The sequence below is a fragment of the Pinus tabuliformis genome, chromosome 3_2 (genome assembly GCF_031772625.1).
Source record: "Pinus tabuliformis cultivar Carrire ecotype Pingquan chromosome 3_2, CPIR1, whole genome shotgun sequence".
NCBI lineage: Eukaryota > Viridiplantae > Streptophyta > Pinopsida > Pinales > Pinaceae > Pinus > Pinus tabuliformis.
Window position 1 is genome coordinate 1,224,367,469 of NC_142302.1, and position 9,470 is coordinate 1,224,376,938.

Here is a 9,470-nt window from a genome sequence, read left to right on the forward strand (position 1 = left end):
GTCTGCACCTATTGCTCACAACATGTGCGGACCTATGCACTGTTTGTAAGCTGCAGGTGCGGACCCCGCACAACGAATTTTAAAAATTCAAATTTTTCCATTTTCGCCCAAAATTTTTCGAACTAGCTTGTTCTAATATGTCTTTTTATGCATTGTAGGACACCCACAATGATTATTTGGCAAGAACGTGAGCATGAGGATGTATATCTTGCCGCAATAAATCATATGCCCTCATTGCAGGCATTGAGAGCATGCAAACTGTTTAAGTTCTGGGCCATACCGGGCATGAGGGCCCAAGTAGACTTCTTGCAATGGCTGGTAGACAGTGGAACATGCAAGACCAGTGTTTCGTGATTGGTGGCCATCGGCTCGAAATCGAGCTGGAGGGTATATAATTTTTGACTGGTTTGTCCAAGAGGGGCGAACAATTATCTCTTTTCGAGACTAGGCCAGGTGGTCAGTCTATCGCTAGTCTTCTATTGGAGTTTTGCGATGATCAAACAAAGGACAAACGGATTAATATTAAAACTATCAACCATCCTGAACTTAAGGTTATTGCATTCACTATTACCAGGCTATGCGGGAGTGCAGCATTGCATGTGGCTACTGGATCCCAAATGCAAATGGTTGTAGATTGTTTTCGAGGCACCATATTCAACTGGTGCGAGGCTGTGTTGGCAAATGTGAAAGGCCAACTAACTAGAGCAAAGAATGGACAGCTAAAAAATTTTGGATATGGATTTATCGTAGTCAGCTTTGCTCTAGAGAGGATCCCCATGTTAACCCTGCAGCATATTCCTGTTGATGCTGGTCTTCCTCGAGAGCCTAGGATAATTCGCTGGGTTGCTTTGATGGCCTGTCACCCTGAGGAGGGTTCAGAGGTTGTTCGATTTCCGCCTGAGTATTTTCATTGGTTGAACAACCAAATTTTTGTGATTCAGGATTTTCCATATGCTGGTATGGATTATCACAATGATCCAGACATGACTCTTCCACCAGGAGAGCAATGGGATGATTCAGGTAAAAACATTTTCAACACTTTCTAAGTTTTATTTTTTTTTATTTTAAATCGTCCAAAACTGACAATCAAAAGTTTAAATGCAGACGTGGGTCCACGACGACCAGCCGCTCTCCAGCCTTATGAGAGGAGACACCCAGCCGCTCTCCAACCTTATGAGAGGAGACACCCAGCCGCAGCAGTACCGGCCCCACAGGACCAATCAGCAGAGATCCTGACCGACTTGGAGCATCATCTAGAGCGCTTGACAGTAGATATTCCAAAGACTGGCATATATGATATTCCACTTAGGTTACAGAGATATGTGATTGGGGTCCCAGGACCTTTTAGGAGGTTCCTATGTAGGGTGGCCCGAGCAGTAGTTTCTTATCGTGATCATCACCAGGGATAGGATGATCGATTTTGTAGACTCACACGACATTTTTGTCTTTTTGTATTATCATTTTTGCCGATCATAAGTTGTTTTTCAACCTATGATCGAAGATGATGTATATTTTGAAACACACTTCTATGCTATGATATATCACTATTACCAACTATCTCGTGTAACATGTTATTGAATGTTCTTAAATTTATTGTTTTGATTATTGCAAATGTCTATTTATCATACGAGAAGCAACTGCATTTGCTAATGTATTTAAATGTCTTGGAATATGCTGATATTCAATGTAATCAAATTCATGTTCCAAGAGATGAACTCTCAAAAATAACCTTAATAACACTGGATTTCTAATGGCATAAACCCTATTAAGCTGTAATACAATGAGTTCAGAATCCAACCTAACAATCAAACTCCGAATTCCAAATGAGATGAATTCAGATAATAAATCAATCACTGCACTATACTATGCGATGTTATTCATTGTTCGACCGAGGCCTACCCCATGCATAGACACTAACTCATCAGAGGGCGAATAGATAACCCAAGCTACGGAAGAAATGTTCCATGTACTACGACAAGCACCATCAGCAAAACCAATGTATGTTTGAAGAGATGTCGACATCTGCAATATCAAGAGTAAAATCAAGATAAGCAGGAATAGTGATAAGAGCACTCTCTAAACTAGGCACACTTTTCTAATCTAAAACACACCAGCTGTAACGAAACTAATCTAACAAAAGATATCCACACAGAATTTAAGCATAATATCTCTTCAGATAAAGTCCATTTCTAGGTTTACCCAAAGAGACACCGTCAAAATCTATCAATTCATAAGCCCCTTTTGTCAACTTTTGCTTAACAATGTAAGGACCATGCCACATAGGTACAAATTTTCTAGCCCCTAGCTTATCGTTCGCTTGATCATATGGTAAAACTAGGTCTCCTTCTCAAAAATTATGAGGTGTAACACTTCTGTCGTACTGAGTTTTTATTCGTTTCGCATGAGTCTCGTTTGCTATTGCAGCAGTGTGTTGATTCTCATCTAGCTGAGCTAAGTACAAAAAACGTTTCTCCTCTTCAGAAGTAGTTGGGAGTAATTCTATGGCTAATTGCAATGATGGAATTTCACATTCAATAGGTAACACTGCTTCCAAACCGTAGACCAATTGAAAAGGAGTGAAACCAATCAATGTTTTCACTGAGGTCCGATATGCCCAAAGTGCTAAAAATAGCATGGTATGCCAATTCGACTTATGAATACCAATGATTCGTTAGATCATAGTGACTAAAACTTTATTGATAGCTTCAACCAGACCATTAGCTTGCAAGTAATATGAAGTAGAACTATCGTGGCATAGGCCAAGTTGATCCATCAATTCAGTCAGCATGATATTTCGGAAGTGACTTCCATGATCAGTAATAATAGCTTGAGGAACACTGAATCTAGCAATTATATGATTGAATACGAAAGTTGCAGCAGTCTTGTCGTCTATTGAAAATGTAGGCATCACCTCAGCCCACTTAGTAAAATAATCTACCGCTAGGATAATATACGCATGCCCCCCGGCCGAGTGAGGATTACATGTAATAAAGTCAATACCCCACTTTGTGAAAGGACCGACAACAATTATAGGGTGGAGAGGAGCAGGTGGAGCACGCATTTTACGATCAAAGATTTGACAATTGTGGCATTTCCAGATTGCATGGATACAATATTTGAATAAGGATGGCCAGAAATACCCAGTGCGCAATATCTTTTGGGCTGTGGCATACCCAGACATATGACTGACACATGCTCCAGAGTGACAATCATTCAGAACCTTTTCATCTTCTTCATAAGTTAGACAACGTTGGAAAACGTAATCCACTCCACGACGATACAGTGTATTGTTATAAAATTATATATTACGGAGCAATGGAACACATAAAATATTGCAGAAATATAAACACAGAAAACGCATAAAACAAGAGAGACACAGATATACGTGGTTCACCCAGTTTGGGCTACGTCCACCCAGAATAGCCAGTCCTTCCTTTCTATTATCCAGCAAAATGAAGAGACACAACCTACAGCAAATCCGTTGTAATATCCTCTGTTTTCTCTCACAGTCTCACCTCTCTGCTTCTCACTCGAAAAATACACATATATTACACAGACTCAATACAATGCCCTCATACAAAGAGAGGGGTTTCCTTCTAGGGAAAAAAAACCCTAAACTAAACATAAATTCTACCATCAGATCATCCACCTAATGAATGGCCCAGATTGACTAGAAATTACTATACTTTTACAAGGCAATTTTACATCTGTTTTTAGCTTTGGGGGTGCTGCCCCTGAGCCCTTGCTGGAGGACCGCTGGCCCCCGAACCCCCATGGGGGGGACAAGTCCCCCCCACACCCCCCCGCATGGAGGTGTGTACAAACTTCCTGGGGTATACATCCGGCTGAAACAAAGACCTTTGAACATTCATGCTCCACACACAACAATCTCCCACTTGGAGAATGATTGTAGCAACTCCACCGCTGCTTCATTTGTTGGAAAATGACTCCTCTTTGGACCTGGTTGTTTCTCATCTTCATCGTCATCCTTGAAGACCAATTGAAACTGGGCATATTCTCAGTTTCTCCCTGGTTACAACTTTTGTTAGCATATCTGCAGGATTCTGGCTAGTGTGTATCTTTTCCAGCTTCAACTCTCCATCTTCCAACACTGATCGTATGAAATGGTACTTGAGCTATATGTGTTTAGTCCTGGAATGAAATGTTGAGTTCATTGCAAGATGAATGGCACTTTGGCTATCACTGTATAGCGTGCCCATATCATGCTCCTTACCCAATTCACCCATAAACCTTTGTAACCAAATCATTTCTTTACTAGCCTCTATAGCAGCGACATACTCTGCTTCTGTTGTTGAAAGTGCAACAACACTTTGGATTTTTGAAACCCAACTGACAGTTGTTCCACCTACAGTAAATACATATCCTGTAGTGCTCCTCCTGTTATCTCTATCACCTGCCATATTTGCATCAACATATCCCTGTGAGAAATGTTTGAACCACCAAAGCATAATGCTTGATTTGTGGTACCTTTCAAATATCTTAGAATCCATTTCACTACCATCCAATGTTCCTTTCCTAGATTTTTCATGTACCTACTTACAACTCCCATTGCATGTGCAATATCAGGCCTTGTGCAGACCATTGCATACATTAAGCTTCCAACTGCTGATGCATATGGAACTTTAGACATATAATCCATGTCTTCTTGGGTCTTTGGGCACATTTCCTTACTAAGTTTGAAATGGCTAACAAAAGGTGTACTAACTGGTTTTGCATTGTGCATATTAAATCTTTTCAACACCTTTTGTATGTACTCATTCTGAGACAATGTTAATTTGCGATTTTTCCTCTCTCTAGTGATTCTCATACCAAGGATTTGTTTTGCAGCTCCCAAATCCTTCATTGCAAATGAATTTTCCAGTTTTCTTTTGAGCACATTTATTTCCTGCATGTTAGACCCTGCAATAAGCATGTCATCTACATACAATAACAATATAATATAGTTGCCATCTTTTTGCTTTTTCAGATAAACACAATGATCAGAGTGACATCTAGTATAACCTTGTTCAGACATAAACTTGTCAAATTTTAGATACCAGTGCCTTGGAGCCTGTTTTAAGCCATACAAACTCTTCTTCAACCTACACACTAGTTTCTCCTTCCCTTTCACTTCATATCCTTGTCGCTGCTGCATATATATCTCTTCCTCCAAATCCCCATGGAGAAAGGTTGTCTTTACATCTAACTGCTCAAGATGTAAATCTTCAACGGCTACTAGACATAAAATAGTTCTGATAGAAGTCATTTTAACAACAGGAGAAAATATTTCATCAAAATCAAAACCTTTCTTCTGTGCAAACCCCTTCACCACAAGTCTAGCTTTGTACCTCTGTTTTCCTCCATCTTCTTTCTTCAACCTATAAACCCATTTATTCTTCAATGTAGTTTTTCCTGCAAGCAACCTGACTAGGTCCCAAGTCTAGTTATGCATTAAGAAGTCCATCTCTTCTTCCATGGCTACCTCCCACTTCTTCCTACTTTCAACCTGCATTGCTTCTTCATAACATTCGGGTTCACCAGAATCAGTCAACAATAAATAATATAATGAAGGAGAGTATCGTTCATGGGGTCTACTTATCCTGGTAGATCTTCTAACACCACTTTCAGGTGTTTGGGGTGCCTGTTGCTGTTGTGGTGGTTGTTGTTGTTGTGGTTGTTGATTATTATTATTTTCAGCACCTTTACTTTTTCAGTGATTTCATCAAGAACTGCATATTCCTTGTTTTCTTTTTCCTGTTTCTTTTCCTGCAACTGATTCTTATACAAGACCTTTTCATTGAATACTACATCTCTACTCCTAATGATTTTGTGATTTTCATAATCATATAAGCGATAACCAAAATCATTAACACCATATCCAATGAAGGTACATTTCTTTGACTTTGCCTCAAGATTTGTTCTATTTTCTTTATCAATATGGACAAGGCCTCACAACCAAAAGGCTTTAAAAAAGAGTAGTTTAGCTTTTTACCTATCCATGCTTCCTCTGGAACACCACCATCCAAGGAACTTGAAGGCCCTCTATTTATTATATAAACAGCAGTATCTACAACATCTGCCCAAAATTGTAAAGGCAATCTTGCATGCAATCTCATGCACCTTGCACGCTCCATGATTATTCTATTCATCCTTTCTGACACACCATTTTCTTGTGGTGTTCTTGGAACTGTCTTCTCTCTACAAATTCCATGCTCTGAAAAATACCTATCAAACTCTTTGCTGCAATATTCACCTCCATTGTCTAATCTAAGACACTTCAATTTCTTTCCTGTCTCAATCTCAACCAAAGCTTTCCATTTCTTGAAAATATCAAATACATTATATTTATTCTTAATACAATAAATTCAAGTTTTTCTAGTTGCATCATCAATAAAAGTAACATAATAACGAGAGCCACCGAGAGATGATACCTAAGCAAGTCCCCATCATCCCCTTTTCACTCATGTGTCCGAGCCTATGATGCCATAATGCTGCATCTTCTCCTTTGGAAGTTAAAGCATTAACAGAGTTAGAAATATCATTGCATAAATACAATGTACCAACCTTTTCGCCTTTTGCTATTACCAGGGCTCCTTTGTGACCTTCCAAGCTTTATCTGTGAAAGTTGTCACACAACCTTCACCGCCTAACTGCCCTGTTGAGATCAGATTTTTCTTTAGATCTGGAATATACCTTACCTCCTTTAGTATCCATTGCTTTCCATTCTGCTGTTTTAAAATAACCTTACCCATTCCAACAATTTTACAGGGTTTATCATCACCCAAACGAACTTCTCCAAAATCTCCTTGAACATAGTCATGAAAGTATTTCTTATCAGGTGTGGAATGGAATGAGGCCCCTGAATCAACCACCCAAGAATTAGTAATATTTTCGAAAGAAAGAATCAAAGCATCTTGTAACACCTCACCTATCACATTTGCTTCATGATTTTTTTCTTGCTATGCATCTCCTTCTTTTCCCTTCCGAGATCTACAGTCTTTCTTTAGGTGTCCTTTCTTTCCACATTTCCAGCACACTATCCCCGATCTGGACTTGGATCTGCCTTTCCTTGATTTACTATGATATCATAAGCTCTTTCCTCTTTCCATTTTTCTTCCCCTAGACTCTGCACTCAAAGCATTTCCCGATTTCTCACCGGAGCTTTTCCGTCGCATTTCCTCGCTAAGGATAGCATCGACAACATCATAAAACTTTAAAGTACTCGATTCAGAAACAGAGTTACTAATGGCCATTACTAAACTATTCCAACTTTCTGGTAATGGGCACAAGAACAACAGAGCTCTAACTTCATCATCAAAGTTTACCCCTACAAAACATAACTGACTTGTAACAGTATTAAAATCATTTAAATGGTCTGCAACATATCCACCTTCCAACATCTTCATATTAAATAATCGTTTCATAAGAAATACCTTGTTTGAGGCTGAGGGTTTTTCATATAGTTTCTCCAATGCCTTAATCAAACCCTCTATCATTGTTCCTTCGAAATGTTGAAGGCGACCGATGCTACGAGGCACAACTGTATTGTTCCGAGTGCCTTTCTATCTAGAAGGTTCCATTCTTCATCTGTCAGACCCATCGGCATCTTTTCTTTTCGGCCCAATGGTAGGTATAGATCTTTCTGATACAAATAATCTTCCATCTGCATCTTCCACAGTGAGAAGTTTTGGCCGTTAAATTTCTCAACCCTAAACTTACCATCTTCCGCCATTGCTCCCACTCGAACGAGGAACTCTTCTTTCCTGCGAGTTTATCAGCCAAATAGACCTTAAGCTCTGATACCAGTTGTTATAAAATTATATATTACGGAGCAATGGAACACATAAAATATTGCAGAAATATAAACACAGAAAATTTATAAAACAAGAGAGACACAGATATACGTGGTTCACCCAGTTTGGGCTATGTCCACCTCGAACAGCCAGTCCTTCCTTTCTATTATCTAGCAAAATGAAGAGACACAACCTACAGCAGATCCATTTTAACATCCTATGTTTTCTCTCACAGTCTCACCTCTCTGCTTCTCACTCGGAGAATACACATATATTACATAGACTCAATACAATGCCCTCATACAAAGAGAGGGGTTGCCTTCTAGGGAAAAAAACCCTAAACTAAACATAAGTTCTACCGTCAGATCATCCGCCTAATGAACGGCCCAGATTGACTAGAAATTACTATATTTTTACAAGGCAATTTTACATCTGTTTTTAGCTTCAAGGGCGCTACCCCTGAGCCCCCGCTGGGGGACCGCTGGCCCCTGGACCCCCCAGCCGAGGGGGATCGCCCCTCCGAACCCCCGCGGGGGGGACAAGTCCCCCTCGCACCCCCCCGCGTGGAGGGGTGTACAAACTTCCTGGGGTATACATCAGGCTAAAACAAAGACCTCTGAACAATCATCCTCCACACACAACATGTATCACCAATAATATTGTATTATTAGGATTGGAAACGTATTTTCCGTCGCTGAGATCGTGAAATTTCGGGCCGAAAAGATTGGGTTTGGAGATAAACAATAATATCTCCATACCAAGGATCAAGAGTACTGATAAGAAACAAGGATTCATCCGCAATGGGCTACTCCGCCACAGTTTCAATATCAGTATGCGGGAAATCACACATCAGTTCAGCAAAAACCAAATATTTCTTTGACTTGGATTTTTCAAATTCCAAGTCAAATACCTGCAGGATAACTATCCATTTGGAATACTTGCCCCCTAGAAATTGTTTGGTCAAGATATGCATCATAGGGTTACAGTCAGAAATTACCGTGGTTTTGTGTAATAAGATGTAGTGACGAAATATTTGGACAGCTTGGACAGCTGCCAAGGCTAATTTCTCCACATGTGAATATTTAAGCTCAGTCCGATGCAGAGTTCGACTAAGATAGTAAATCACATGTTCATTGTTGAATTCATCTTCCTGAACTAAAACCATGCCAATGGTGGAATGAGTAGTGAGATACAAAAAGTAATCCTGGTTGTAATTGGGAGGATGCAGTAACGGCGCATGGGTTAACGCGTGTTTCAATGCATCAAAAGATTTATTAGCGATCTCATCCTAAAAGAATGGAGTATTCTGTTTCAACAACCTGGTAAAACCTTTTGTTATCTCAGCGTAGTTAGGAATGAAACGACGTAAAAATTTTGCTTTCCCTTGCAAACTTTGGAGTTGGCGAAGAGTCGAAGGAGGAGGTAGATTGATGATAGCTTCAACCTTCAAGGGATTGACACGAATGCCAGCTTTTGAAACAACAAATCCCAATAAGCGACTCGTTTCTACACAGAATACACATTTGTGTGGATTCAGCCTAATTCGATAATGCCTACATCTCATAAAGATAGCTCGTAAATGAGTGAGATGATCAGCTCTACGCAATGAATGGGCAGGTAAATCATCGAGATAAGGCTGCATAATGTGCTTGATGTCGTGAAATGCGTAAGACATAG